The sequence below is a fragment of the Triturus cristatus genome, chromosome 8 (genome assembly GCF_964204655.1).
Source record: "Triturus cristatus chromosome 8, aTriCri1.1, whole genome shotgun sequence".
Lineage (NCBI taxonomy): Eukaryota > Metazoa > Chordata > Amphibia > Caudata > Salamandridae > Triturus > Triturus cristatus.
The window spans coordinates 1328889101-1328905097 of record NC_140591.1 but is presented as its reverse complement, the minus strand read 5'-3'; the positions used below and the strand labels follow the sequence as shown (position 1 = coordinate 1328905097).

General features: G+C 39.0%; 1 long non-coding RNA gene across 22 annotated transcripts in view; it reads right to left on the bottom strand.

Moving 5' to 3' along the window:
• The window catches only part of LOC146805748 (uncharacterized), a 912995-nt gene that overhangs the window by 156635 nt on the left and 740363 nt on the right, over positions 1 to 15997 (bottom strand). For all 22 annotated transcript variants that reach the window (XR_014967901.1, XR_014967902.1, XR_014967898.1 and 19 more), the window contains one exon: positions 13137 to 13188. This is a non-coding gene — a long non-coding RNA (uncharacterized LOC146805748). The remainder of the gene's footprint in view (positions 1 to 13136; positions 13189 to 15997) is intronic.

Genomic DNA, 15997 nt, shown 5'->3' with positions numbered 1-15997 from the left:
TGCGTGGTCTTGGCAAATATGCATTAAGCTTTGCCTGCTAAGGAAAGATAAAGAGGATTCTAGCCAAGAAAGGGAGGGAGAAGGAGATGAAATGGGTAGATATAGTTTGGGGCAAGAATGATGTGGTGGGGAAGGAAAGAGACGCCAGAAAATACTAATGCTGGAACTCCATCCCCTCCAAAGTGTCAATCCATCAAATATTACCAAAAGATCCTTGTTGCCCTGCTAAACAACTAGTTGTGATTCTAAAGTGTAGGATAGACAATGAAGAGACTCTATACATCACAATCCTTCGGTGAACTTTCCCATTAGTAGGGTGTGCAAACCCTACTGCTCATTTGTAACAGGATTGTGTAAATTTCTCTAATTTCATTGTGAGAGATCAGTTACTCAGAATAGTAGTAGTGTATCTACAAGCGTTTGGCTGCTCTCCCGTGTGCAGTGAATTTTCCCAATACTTGTAAGTTGATCATCCCCCTGGAAGATACGAAATGGGGAAGAGATGAATATGCACATGCATTATAAATATTTTTCAGTCCACAAAATCACTCTCATGTTATGTAATGCAGCAGAACCTCTTATTCAAACATAATAATCTCCGTAACACTCACACTTTCATTAAAGTTATTTTTCAATGTATGAGAGATAGTCCTAGGACCACAGAAATAAGTCCAGACTGGTTTCCAGAGTTTTTGCATCTGCCTTACCATCAATCGATTAGGGCAATCCATTAAGTCAAGTGCATTTCAGTTCAGATGAAAATATGAAATCAAAGGCTGAACCAATTTCTGAATGGTGCCATGAAGCAACTATTCCTGTTAATGGCTTAGTGACCCCAATACAGATTTCAGAGCCAAGCAGAGCGTGTGCTTTTCAAAAAGGGCCCCAGATCTTTGTGTATCTGAGGCAGAAAAGCTTGTTCTGAGAAGTGCAGTACTCATGCTTATTGTAATTGCTCCCGGATGCTTATTCATTAATGTCTTGTCAGGCAAACTAGATGGACTACAATCTCGCACTGAAGCACTCCTTTCATAAGGTTATTGATATATGGCAAGATGGCCTGTCATTTTGCGCATCTTAACTTGGTGGCAGTTCTACAGCAGTGGAATCGCGAGTCACTAAGGACTATAAACAGTGGATGCTTTTGTTATGTTTTTCAGCAAGGATAATTTAATTAACCCACTAAAGTTTTGCTTCACTGGTGAAGCTATTTAAGCAATGTGCCAAAAGAAGCAGTTTCTTTCCAAGGACCGGAAGAATTTTTAAGAAACCAATTTCAAATCAATGTTGAAGTCCTGATAATGTCAAGTTGATAAAGCCTCTTATTAAGAGGCTAATTAATTGCCACAGTTTAACATTTTCAAAACTCAGCAACTTTAGTCACAAAAAAGTGTGGGGGCACCTTTTATTGAAAGAACCATGTACATGTCAGTAAATTGTTGGGGGTACTTGGTACATTTATATAGTTCACTTTCTTAATGAAAAAGCAACTCTGCCACCCTTGAGGGGCTTCTGGGCACTATGTCTCCATCGAAGACCCAGGTCTTGAGTCTCTTTCTGAAATCTGCCAGAGAGAAGATTGTGCGGAGCTGGAGGGGTAGGTTGTTCCAGGTCTTGGCAGCAATGCAGGAGAAGGAGCGGCCACTGCTGCAGCGGCAACGGATATGGGGTGTGTGCGCGAGGAAGAATGAAGAGGATATATTTCTTTTGTTTTTAATTATACTCGTAAGTGATTCATAGTAATAACTGAAATGCCATAGTAGTTACCTTTAGTCACATGACACACAAATATACTTTTAGAGTCTACAGGATTCAGCCCAGCCTTCTGCAAAAAGAAGATCTAAAACTCTGGATGATGTGGTTGTCACACATTTGCTATTTTTTTTCAAACTAAATGTGAAATTGTGAGTAGGTTTATGCTGAGCATTTAATTAACACGACTTACTAGATCTGAATGATGATCGTTTTTGTGGTGGCAATACTCAATTACCCTAAGTGGAACGTGTATGCCCAGCCGTAGTTCCCATGCACACTGTGCCACTGGAACCATGCTATACCCAGCTCATGTACCCTAATATGGGTGAAACCGGTCCTGAGTTGCCTGTTTGGTAGTTCTGGCTGAACTGTTCCCAATGGAGCAGGGTCAAGACTGAGTGGCATCAGACTGGGTCCAAGCTGAGAAGGCAAGGTGTGAAAAGTACTGATGGACTGATTTTAATTCAAGCATTTCATCCATCAGTTTTTTGTACTACTGCCATAATACACAACTGAGCAGACCTTTTTCAAATTACTTTTTGAACAGGTTAATTACTGCACCCTTTTCCAAAAACATCGAGGAGTAAGAGTAAAAGTATGGCGTTGCTATCTTCACTTTCATGTTGCAAAGTTACTTTTTGATGAGATCCATGTGGCTACTGATTATCTGTAGACCTTCCCTTTTTTTTTTTTTTTTTTAAGTTCCTTTTATTGGCATTTGTATTAACATTACATACATAAGCACATTTGGTAATACTACTGGTGTGTAAATGTACAAGGCAGGAACGCCCATCTGTAGACCTTCCCTTTTGAGATTTCGACGGTCCCATTGCTGATTGAAAGCCTGAACCTTCCAACATAGATGTGAAGAGCTATTTAATAATATTTCTAGACGGTGGGGATAAACTGCTTCAGATGTCAGTTTTGAAAATGCTAACGTTATGACGCCGGCTAATTTATTTTCCGAATGTTCCTACTTTGCTCAGATTGCTCCGCACCAAAGAGTTGATGATAGTTTAAATGTAAATACAGCATTGCAACGTTTATTACTTTTTCAGATTTGTATAGTTTCAGTGAAATTCATCACTAAGCTAAGAGAGGTTATTTCATTATAGGGATGTCTTATGAAGGAGAAGTGCCATCACTAGATTTCAGGTACACTTGACTACCAGAGTTACAGAAGTTGTACACTACATTGTAAATATGATTAAAATGGATGCTCTGAACAATGAAGCTGTTAATATTTGATAACTGCAATGCTAACACTAGGTGTGGAACAAGAGTAAACTTAAATTCATTTTCAAGTGGTGGTGAAAACAGGAAACGCAAATGAAAGCTAGTAATGACTTCACGAGAAATGCACAGAATGCAGTGTACTAAATATTAGAATCCTGAGGTTGAGCAGGAATTCCACGGAATGCACACTGTGATTTACTGTTAGTAAATGACATCACTACCTTATTTTCTTCCTCACCACAGTCCTGACAAAGTAAGCCATACCTCAGAGACAAAAATACCTGCAATTAGACTTCTCTGTTTCTGCTCATCAATATGAACCTTGTGCCATCCATCCAAATGTAGACATGGACCTCTGGCCAGCCTTTACTGCATGGGCATGGTCAAAATTGCATGTGTTTTTTTCCCAAGGGAATGTGGTTCTGTCTCCTGTGGCTTTGAATCCTGGCATTAAAGAGACACGAGTAGAAATCTACCCAAGATCTTATTATGGGAATTATCTAGTCTTATCATGAGTGTTCTTTCCAGAGGCCATTGGTGGGTCAGCAAGGTACCACTGGGATCCATTATCAGTCATGAGTACAAGACCAAAGAGGCCCCCGCCTTGGGTGAATGGATGCTATTTTAGTCCGTCTCCACTGAGAAGAAACATTTCCGTACCGCATTTAACATGGAGAGCTGTATGGAGATTGGCTGGTGCGAAAGTGGACCCACAAACTATTTTTCCAATGACCTTGGTGGTAAAAAAAAACACTTTTTGGGATTGTGTCAGTGCTCTACCTTTGGTCGTAACTGATACCGGCCTCTGTGGATGACGAACATTGCGTAATGAGGACAGTGTCTTCTTTCTTCTTGCATAGTAAACCATTTAAATAATTAAAACACACTAAGCATAATAATCCCTTGGAAAAGTGAAAACACACCTTGTCCCTTCGGAGTTATACCAATGAAAAATAAACAAAACAAACATTCATTTTGCAGTTAACTATTGGTGCAATATTGCGAACAACATTTGTTATTTGTTTCAGCCCCACTGCTACAACCCAAAAGTGTTTATACATGCTTTAGGATTTAAAAAGGTCTTCAGTAAACACCGCCCCACTGAGCCATTGTTTGTATTCTTTCTGATAGGGACTACAAAATACCTAATATAGTATTCAAACAACGGCTTTCTAAAAGAACTGCCCGGTATTAAACCATACGCTTTTTCATGCTAAAACGAGGAAAATACAGAAATATCAAACCTTAACAATAGGTGATTGAAAACTATGATCCACTAGAAAGCAACATGCCTTGTTGGCCTTACCGTCAGTAATATCTCATGCGTGATAGATGCTTTTTTTGCAATGTGTTATACCTGCAGGTGAGCCGGAATAGTCAGTCTCCACCAAAGCACAGCCACTCAGATCCTGCCGTAGACCCCACGGTAGTAAGTATTTGATAATACTTGCCTAAAGAGATGACATGTCGCCGAATCCCAACATCCCTTGGAATGGAAACTTAAACTGTATAAGATAAATTATGCACAATGAAGTTGTTTTCCACCAAGGTGTTGGGAGTGGCATCACAGGGAAAGAGAGAGAAGCTCACGTTATTGATGCTACAACTCGGTACCCCAAGGTACGCTTCTTGATGATACCCATGGAAAACTTTCTGTAGTGGATGGTTCTGCCTGTCCCTTTCCCGTACCCTATTTTGAGGTCTGCTCACAGACAAGCAAACAGATATCAAGATGGTTAGGACTTTTGTAAATTCATTACTCTAAATGTGGCCACGTCCTTCGGTATCTTTCTCTGCTCAGTGTCTAGGGTGAAATATCTGCATTTCATCATAGACCACAAGCTCAACAAGATATTGATTCCTCCAAAGATACTTACTAGAAACTGAAGCATCAACAGTGTATTCTAAGGACTGACGTCCAAATCAGAAGAACGCGAAGAGTATGGAAAAGGATGTATTAAAGTACATAGAAAGTGGTATACTTTAACACAAATGACTCTTAGTTCTAAATATAAAACATTTTCCCATGCCCTTGGCATTAGGTAGAGCAGTGCATGGTGCAAACACCTTTTACCACCATATTATGGAAGCAGATTTCTGGAGGAGGTAATCTGCGACAAGAAAATGTGTGCTTATTTGTATTTTTTGTGTTGTGCTGGAAATGTGTGGTGTCGTTTGTGCTGCTGAGTTTATGTGCTGCATTTTTGCAAAGTGATAGTGTGCTGTTCTCGCGTTGTTGTATTGTGTTCTGTTTTAAATGTAAATCCAGTATTTGTAAAGCACACAGCTACCCGTAGGCATCCCGGCGCTGGGGGCCGTCAGGAAGATTAAGCAAGCTATTGCCCAGAGTCACATGGTGCTGGGCTGACCTGCCACCAGTGCCGGGGATCGAACCATGATCCCCAGCGTCCAGCGTCAGTCGCCCTTGCCGCTGCGCCACACCTGTTTTGACTGTTATGTTGTATTCTATGTTTTAATTGCGTTATGTTGCTTTGTCTCTGTGATTGCTTTATGTTCTGTTACTTACTTTAAGGATGTCAACAAAGGGTGCTGTATTCCCAGCCAAATACAGTACAGGGGTTGCTTGTTCCAGTGGCAAGTAACCATTTACAACTTCCTGAGGTGGCAAAACAGTGCTGCTCCAGGTTTTCAACTATTCAACAAAAAAACAAAAAACACCAGGAAACTAAAATCTGTGGCAGATACCTTCCTTCAATTAGCACTTCTTGTACTCACTCTATCTGATGCAGACCTCAATATCTATTGTCACCAAGTTGCTTTCGTTTTTCCAATTCCATACAGGACAGAACATTGACTGTGTGGAGAGTTGGTCTAGGAGTGAGTGCTGTTCAGTTCTGCAGCGGGGAGCTCTCCCTCTGTGGTGGCCATCCTCGGGCCACCCCTACTGAAGCGGCCTCTGTCTGCCTTTAAAGCAAGCTAACAACTGACAGAGGGGAAATAGCCATGGTCTTCCTGTGGCCTTACAGCGGCCCAGCAGCCCCGAGAAGAAGAGTTCAGTGAATCTTACAGACGAGCGCCTTTGTGCAGTGCTGCGCCTACCAGAGCAGTTTCTAGTCTCTTGTGAATGTAAAGTGTCAGTGCGGTCAGCAAAAGGCAGATACAATGCCACGTGCAATATTTCAAGTCTAGGAAAATTATAAAATGTCTGGCAATAGCCAGCGAAATGGACGTCGCAGCAGGTTGGCAGGGAATATTCCAGCAACACTGAAGGAAAAAACCACTTGGAACCGAATTATTAGATATAGTTTGCACTTTGTAAGGGGAAAATGCATTCTGTAAACACTTCCCAACAGTTTGAAGTACAGGGACAAATGATGCATATGGTGCAAGAGATAAATGCAAACTTGAAAATGGTGCAAGATAAATTCATGTTTGGATGGTGCAAATAAGATGTGTTAACACAGAGTAATACCGAGGGCCACGTCACACAAAGTGAGTAATGAAAGTGCTAAGTTAGGACTGGTCTTTGGCCCACTTTTACGCTGACTAGTGCCCTAAGTATTTGAACTGGGGCAGTACTATTTCACCACTTTAGACAGCTGTAAATGGTAGCTTGTCACAGCAACTTTAAAGGCATATGCTGAATTTGGCTGGACATTTAGCAGCATTTGTTGACATCTCTAAATTAAAGACAATTACATATACTATTTGACAATTAATACACAAAAGGGCACATTCCCAAAACATTCAAAACGTAAACACAACACAAAAAAACACAACGCAACACAACATCATATTGCAATACTACAGCACAGAAACACGACTGCAAAAAAATACAAATCTGCACAACAAAAGGCCACGCAGCAAATATGCAGAAATATTTATGTGACGCATTACTGCCTTCATAATTCTGTGGTAAAAGGTGATCCAGCCCACAGGTTTGAAAAGCGCATGCAATTTAAGTCAACTCAAATTAACAACCTTGAAAACAATCATTCACAACAAATAGCTTTTCAACAGGTTTATGGTTTTCTAAAGCCGATTTTTCTAATCTCACAAGTGGCGACCCAAACAATACAGATGGCCCCTTGACTCAATGATAATTATCATTCCACTGCCCAATCCAGGGACATGTCTCTTCTAGGCACTGTCAGCTCACGATGCAGTGGAGTTTGGGGTGCAAGATAGAGTCATGAAATACAACAGGGGATGAATATTTTATTTCTCTTCGCTTGTTTATCAATGTTGCTAAAGACATTCCCACATTTAGGAAGGTACGTCACACAGTTTTACAAATGCTCAACACAATTTCTAGCAGTATTAAATGGAAGGATTACCTTCCCTTCGGCCTCATGGTTCATGATATACAGATGTATTACAGCGCCGCTGCAGCCTCTTGGTTGATGATATACAGATTATTACAGCGCCGATGCGGCCTCTTGGTTCATGATATACAGATATATTACAGCGCCGATGCAGCCTCTTGGTTCATGATATACAGATGTATTACAGCGCCGACGCGACCTCATGGTTCATGATAAACAGATATATTACAGCGCCGATGCGGCCTCTTGGTTCATGATATACAGATATATTACAGCGCCGAAGCCGCCTCTTGGTTCCTGATATACAGATGTATTACAGCGCCGATGCAGCCTCATTGTTCATGATATACAGATGTATTACTGCACCGATGCAGCCTCATTGCTCATGATATACAGATGTATTACAGTGCTGCTACAGTTATAGTTAATTCATATTTTCCATTGAAAAGGCATTTTTGTTTTGATTTATATCTTTGGTGCCATTTGATGAATCTGTGTAAATGTCCGTATGCCAAGTTCTTTGCAGATCTATCTAGTGGGAAGAAAGTTAAAGGGGTTCAACTAGGAAGCATTTCAAGCTCCATAGAAAAGTTTGTTCGCTTTTATAGCAACAACTTCTGAATGGCTTTATAACAAACTTGGTATGAAGCAATAACTTTACTCAGAAAGAGCCCCTTTTGTTGTTTGGTGTCCGTCCAATTGATTTTGAGATTGCTGCACATGAAAAAATGTTGCACAGTCAGAGAGGGTGAATACTGTTAATCTAGAATGTTGACTTTGTCACCACAAAACTCATGCTTTCTGTTTATTGCATCTGAATTATTTTCTGTTTGCTATTTGTATAGTGCAATTTTGCCAAGTTTGAAAATTCTATGTTCGTCACCCTTCGCCATTAAAAAAAACGTATCTAGCTCATTAAATGGACTCCAACAAGCAACCTAAAAAAGTATGCATTTTTTAAAAATGGAAAGTTTTGTACTAGGTTCACATGTACAGTTTGGGTTTGCAAACTCCTACAGCTTGCATTAGGGTGCAGTGGGGTTCAGGTTTGCGGACCTGAGAGCAGACTCGCAAACTCTTTAAGTACATACAAGAAGTCTCCTTAGGTATATAAGAACACAGACTCTGCTTCCAACATGTAAACCATAACTTACCCACCAAATGCACTGTTTAATATTTATACCAATAATCACAGAAAGTAACATCTAACACAATTAAATAATAACACATATCCAAAGCTAGAAAGGATAGTGTATCCATAATGATGTCATCCATACTGTCAACTGAAAGATAAAATGTAATGTTACTAGGGATGTCATCGGTGTCATTTGTAATTTCATATATCATGTCATGCGAGAGATTCTGCGCAGTGCATTTGGTGGGTGAGTCTTTTACTGCAGCACTTTGCATGCTAGGATTCTTAAGCCTGCACAAATAATTGTGAAGACCAAACACGTCCCAGAATATAACTGGGCAAAAAGCAAGAAGTGACCAAAGGGGTCAAATATACTCCAAATCACATTTTCACATTGTTGAATTGTAACTACTTACAATGAGAAAATGTGATTAGATTATCTTTTCTGTAAAAATCAAACCTACCAGGGTTGAGGTTTCTGTCTCACAGTGAAAGTGAGCAAACATTAAAACAAATGAAACCGATTATGGTACTTTCACCCATTGCAATGATGAATGTGGGCAAGTAATCTATTTTTCTCTGGACAGTATATTTTTCAGGAAAACTTCCCTAAGGAATAATGAATTTGGGTCTAGCAGCACATATTTATGTTTTTGTCTAATTTATTAAGACTTTACAATTAATGACAACTGAAAAAAACCTGTAAATTTGGTAATTGTATAAATGTAAGAGTTACACTTGCAGAATCCATATATGATCTTCAAAGTCTTCAAGAGTATGGGTTTCGAGGCAAATCAGCAAACAGTGTTCAATACTTTTTTTTGCAATGCTTCAGACAAAAAAGTGGGTGCATACCACGCTCCACAAAATAGAATGTTGTGGGTCAGTTAGAGGCATGTGTCCCAGAACACAATTCAATTGCATACTTAGTTACAATTTTATAATATCATACATTTCACCCAGAACAACAACACTGAAATTTCCCCTTTGTTGAATCAATTTTTGAAATATGTATGACCATTTATTTATCAATTACCAACTTTCGTTCTAACTGAATGATTCACTGTCTATGTTCAAAGGGACATCCAGTAAAGGAAAAAACAATCCTGCTTCACTGTCAACCACTAAGAAAAAGCATTCTAGAATGCTCCTTTGTTTGATGAAGACTGCTTGAGTTTTGAGACTACTGTGACATCATTCATCAGCTGGCCCCTTTAGTCCATAGCTCCCTTTCTCTCCTAAATTTTGTTTTTCATTGGGTTTAGCGAAATTGTCCAGTCAAAATTTGTATTGTTAATAAAAACATACAAAACTCTTCATTCTTCATTTGTCTCTGTTTCAATTCATATTGCTTACATTAATAATGTAGTAGGTAATCATACTTAAATGTTATTGGCCTGCGAATGAATGAAAGTGCTGATTTAAGTTAGCCTAACTGTTGATGCCATGTTAACTGAAAAATAATGCATTAACACTGAAAGGCCTATTTTTCACATTGAATAGTTGTTTGTGCACGCATGATGTTTTTCGCCTTGTTTCAAATGCTGTGCTTTTCCAGCACCCTTCTGTTAGCTAGTGAATAGACACTTGTTTTGTATTAGACAATTGATAGTGAGTTCTCACTGAGAGAAGAGGAGGTGACCAAAAGAATGATTCATAGGAAGAACTGTTCAGATCAACATCAACGATGTAACATTCCAAGGTTAAATGTCTGAAAGTCTATTGTGCCTGTATGGGAACACGGGGAGGTACCTATTCCCAGAAATGTTGTGAAATTTTCTTGGAAGATGAAGAAGGAAGAAATAATGTTGCAACATAGAATGTTGTGAGTTTATATTAGTGTGTGTTCCTAGAGTAGCAGCTAGATTCCTAGATTCCATCCCCAACTCTCTGACTGAAGACTCGCCTTTGAGTTTATGATACCTTTTCTTCATGAGAGGTTGCCCTACTTAGATTTTACTGAATTGTTTGCTGATAATTTGAGCTGAGAATACTTTCCAGCTTATTATGCAAAAGCTTTATACCTGCGCAATGATTCTTTCATCAGTACACTCTATGAGTATCTGAACTGACACCCTTTTCTCTCATTATTCCAACTTAATTTAAAATAGGGAATTTTCCTTTATGGAACATGCCTGCTGTATTCTTATTATATTAACTGTGATTTTAACAAACATTTTGTTCTATTTCCTATTCAAATATCTATTGATAGATTATATTAATTTTTGATGCTGAAATATAAAGATTGATATGTAATGAATATAAAGATGAAAGACTAAAATAATTTAACATAAAACCCTTTAACTCACGCTAAATCTCTTTATTTACTGAACTATTGATATGTAGATGATTGCTCCTTACTTTGTCTTGTCGACGAACAATCTTCCATATGACCAGTGGCGGGGATTATTTCATGATTACACCCGAAGTTTAAGATATAGAAAACCCCGCTCCCTCGTTGGTCCGACTTATATTTTAATACTTTGATGTAAATACGGGTTTTTGAAAGAAAGAAATATGAAGATAAACATAACATGGAAAGAGAAAGACTGCAAAAAAAAATTAAAGGTAGCATTATGTTAATTTTTAAACTGCAGACATAAATGCAAGATATCGGGATCACTTACAATTCCAGAAACAGCTGAAATGCTGGCTGTTCTCCAGCTAAGCTGCTGTTCTCTGTCCTATTGCTGCAGTGTCTCACGTGTGACTAGCGCCGGTAAGCCCCTTTGGGGGTATCCACGCACTTTAGAAATCTTTATAACATAACATATAATTAAAACAAGTCCCTGAGGTCAACAGGTGACACCTTCTCACCTTTATTTTCAATTCAAGAGCAATACTCTTGAATAAAAAAAAAAAAGAAAGTAATATATATTTTGCCTCATGTTTCCAACCAAGCCAATATTTCATGCATAGATTGACAACTTTAGTTTATTTTCTGGGGCATAGAAACATTATTTAATCTGCAAAATAATATTTTCCTGGTAACATTTGCAAGTTTATGGTCCTTTGCTCTGTTTTTCATGAGATCTAATAATCAAATCATATATTACTCAAGCATGCAACACTTCAGTGATGATGCATTTTCATGATTACTGCCTAACAGTGAACTGCCTCTTGCCGAACAAGCTAGAGACAGTAACAAGTGCACCTATCAAGTGAAAGATTAAGGAAGCAGAACAGACAACTCCATGGATACATAACCAACATAAAGGAAAGACGTACATCTGTATGAAAGACGTGAATCGTTATCTGTATATTTTACTTTACAGTTACCTTACAACCTTACTAAAGCAAACAACGATGAACAGAACATTTCAGGCTACTATGGCTATTGTGCACTCTCTCAAATCCACCACAATCTTTCACAAGGGAAGCTCAGGCATAAGACATTGCTGTCTGGCACTGAAGGCAAGAGACTGAGTATTTTAAACCTCACTTTCGATTTCTAATTAAAAGAAAAGGGAACATAAAATAAATGGACATCTGGTGTAGTACCAAATGGATGGCAATCAGGGTTCAAGGAGCTTCTCACCATTCTAAGTGTAAACACAATATCGCAAAAACGTTGATTAGCTAGCAGTTCCCTATATGTGACTGATATCTTTGTTTGTAATTTTTGGGCCTAATTCACAAATATTGATGTAGGAGTAAGTGTGACTTGCCTTGTAGTACTCCTACCTGACATATTAATTTCAGAAGTAATCTAGGCGTTATCCTGGCTTATTCCTGGAATGCGGGAAAACTAAAACAGTAAGGCGCTGCAAATTCTTTGGGAATTGGCACTGAGTGTTACTCTGGCTAATCACGGTCACTGTTTGTGCATTCCAAGGTGCCTCATTAATACTGCGTTTTGATTTCTATGCTTGGATATATGAATCTGTATAGTAAGGTAAACTTTCATGGTGTACAATAATATTATTCTATTCTCTCAATTACAACTCATCATGCTATTCTCAAAATTATCAAGTACAGATGCTGTGGTGCTTAAAGCCATTCTTCATAATATCTCTGTCCACTAGACAGGCTCTTGATTGTCAAGAGCTCAAACATACCTTATGCTTGATTTCATAAACAATGCAAACAGATGTCTTCACCACTACCAAACTCACCAATTTCTTTTCAAGATTTCAAAGATTCCAAAGTACACAGAATTACCACCCGAATATTATTAATGATTCTTTCATGACTGAAAGGGTTATCCTAAGCAACATCATAGAGGGATGTATATTATTTTCCAACTAGTAGGTCACAGAGTGAAATATAACATGACACACTATATAGTACAATAATCACATTAAAACTTGAAACAACATTCTACTCATGAAGCAGTCAGCTATACTAATTTTACGTCTGTCTAAAAGAACAGAACCCCATACCAAAAGGTACAGCAAAAGTCCCTGGCCAAGTACAGAAACATTTGAAACTTCTATTTAAGTCCTACTTCACCACAACATATGGACAGTCCATGGCTTTGTCACCTCTCCTTCACCATGCTCTGTGACTCTGAGACACTATTTCCTTTCTACCAATACTGCTAATCCACACATGGAAAGTCAGTGTCCTCACCTGTGGATTTTTGGTGCCTGTTGAGGGCATTTACCTGCTTTGACACCCCTTATTATAGTTGTGTTTATGTTGAAAATTGTTTCAGAATGTACAGACTTAAGAACGTTGTCATACAAGTCTACTATATAATTAAATTTAACGATGTTACTTACCAAATGATAGCATCGCAAAGGTGTTCAATCTTTCATTGTTAGCAGTCTTATTCTGTTGGAAAAAATGAGATTGTGAGTTCTTTTTTTAAGTACTGCATTTTTTTTTCACAAACTGTGATATGATTAACAGTTACAAAAGCATTGTCACTCGTGCACATTTAGTATATGTGATTTGTGAATTAGGTTACATATTCTTTGGAGAGTCACCTTAGCCTACAAGCAGTGACTTATTACTATCAAGTGGAAAGACTGGAAAGGAAACTATTCAGCACAAATAATGCAACATAATTTTATTAAAGAAAGCCTTACAGATATGGCTGTTCAAAAGCCTGTTTGAATACTTGATAACATATTAGCATTACTACAATTAAATCCATATGACTAATGGTTAGTTAAATACATGGGGACTATGTTTGAGCCTGCTAATCTTCACTCAAGTCTGTTTTATATTTATCCGAACTGCTTCTTCTTTAGATATGAAAGATACACATCATTTGCATGGGTTATCTCCTGTCTCACACTGGCTTAGCAAATGTACTGCAAAGTATCTACTTTCAAAGGTTAGAGCTTTGCTAGGGGGAAAGGTGTTACCATCTGGATATTTAACTCACACTTGAAAACACTACTTAGAGAAATTGAACCAATGCCTCTCCAGTAAAGGCCGTCTGACTTCATATGTCTCAATACTATGGTCCAACACGTGAGTTTTTTTCATAGATAGCTTTCAGCAGGTTATGAATAGAACACAACTGCTGGTGGGCACATCAGTATCATCTGGCTATCAGGGACTGGAATCTCATCCCACTGAAAACTCAAGCATACCCATTAAAAAATGAGCAGTGATGAATCTTGAAAGAATATTATAACTTATTAGCTCTCATGTATTAAAAAGTCTTTTTCACGTTTTCGATTGTGGAACATAACAGGAAACATGACTAATGAAAATGACCAATAGATTCTGGCCCCTATTAGGCACAGGAGCAGTGTTAGAAAACGTAGAGGGCTCGATTCACAAAGCTTTTTCACATTTGTAACTGAGCCTTGTTTATATACATTCAGGAGCGTGCTAACCCCAAGTCAGTGAAATAAGGCAGCGGATATTTGCTGGAACCTATAGGTTCCAACCTGGAATTCTGACCTGGCCATTTCAGCATTATAACTCTCTAAAGTCAATAAACTGAGTACCATTAGATTGAGTATTAGTAACAGCTGGAATTTAAAGGAAACAGAGACAACAAAAACTGTACTATGAATTGCATAAGAATAATTAGTTATTAACTATAAAAAGTTAGTAAAAAAGTATGTGAAGTCAATGATGTCATTTAACATCTCATAAGCAATGTAATATGTGAGGTCATAAGCAGTGTATGACGCAGGTACTACACACACACACACAGATATTAAAAATATATTTATTACCCAGTGGCGGTTGCCAGTAGATAGTTATAATTAGGTCAGCTGTTCTATAGACGCATTTTCCATAGACTTCTTTAAGATGGGCAACTTCAAAAACTGCTAAATGAAATTACACCAGAATTTGCAGGAAGATATATCTTGGTAGACAGATTGTGCGTTTTGTGATTTGGTGTAAATCCATTCAGTAGTTTTTGAGAAATTAAGGTTGAAAAATATTTGTATATCTGGATGGCTGGTTTTGAGGGACTCTCACAAGAGTCCCTCGAGTCCAAGTTTAGAAAATACAGCATTCTGATTGACCCAGTAAGCTTTTTTTCCGATTTGCTCCAGTGGGAAATAGACTTCCCTAGGAGTGAGAACTATGACTGTCTGCCAGCAACATGAGAAATATTTGGCTGGCAGCCATTACAGGACTCGGGGACTTAGTCCCATTCTAAAAGTAAATAAAAGAAAATAATAGTATAAGGGCGCAGGGTAGGGGCATCCTGTCCCCCCAATCCCCATGGATGGGACCTAGAGGGACCACCCCACCCTCATCCTCCGGACAAAATGTAGAAAATAAATCAGCACTTTTTGTAGCGAAACCGATGGACTCCTGCAAGATCGACAAAAGAAATAGCGGCCCAGTGCTCCATTGTTTAACAAAGGGAAGGGCGTGTGTCGCTCCCTCCACAAGCCAATATAGCACCCGGGGAGGTTACACCCGGGACCACATTACATAAGGTAAGAGGACTGTACAGCTCCTCTACCAAGCCATTAAGTCCCAGGAAGCCCACCTTCAGGCCCGAATCGACAAAAAAATGGGGGAAGTTGCGCGACACCCCTCCCAGAACCTACAAAGGCCCCATGGACCCCATCCGCAGGAGCTGATATATTTAACTGAGGGGATGGGGCCACTAGCCCTTCTCTTGAGCCATTAAAGTCCCAGCTCTGAGCAGAAATGCCAAAAAAGAGAGAGGGGGCCATGTGATACCCCTCGTTGAGCCTGCTATGGCCCCGGGGACTCCATCCCCATGGGGCCAGCTCACTTGCTGTGTCTCAGGGAGCCCACCCATGGGACACAGCAGTGCCTCTGTCCACACCAGAGCAGGCAGGGAAACATGTGTTTGCTCCCGTCTGGCAGTAGCATTTTAAAATCTCCCACCAAATGGGAGTAAACATAAAGGCTGCTCCCATCAAGCGGGAGCTTCAAAGATGCTTCAGCCGGCTGGCAGCACACTTTTGATCTGTTTCCTTGCCCGCACTGATTCAGCAAGGAAACAGATCAGAATTTGTGGGGTTTTTTGTTCAAAAAGGTAATGTTATTACTGTCATAGTCACCTAACTATAATGCTAGTTTATTTAACCTTTGTTTTTTTCAGTTAAAAAAATATATATATATGTATACATATATGTGTATGTATGTCAAATGTAGGTCTACGTTGAAATTCGTGCTCATCCACAGG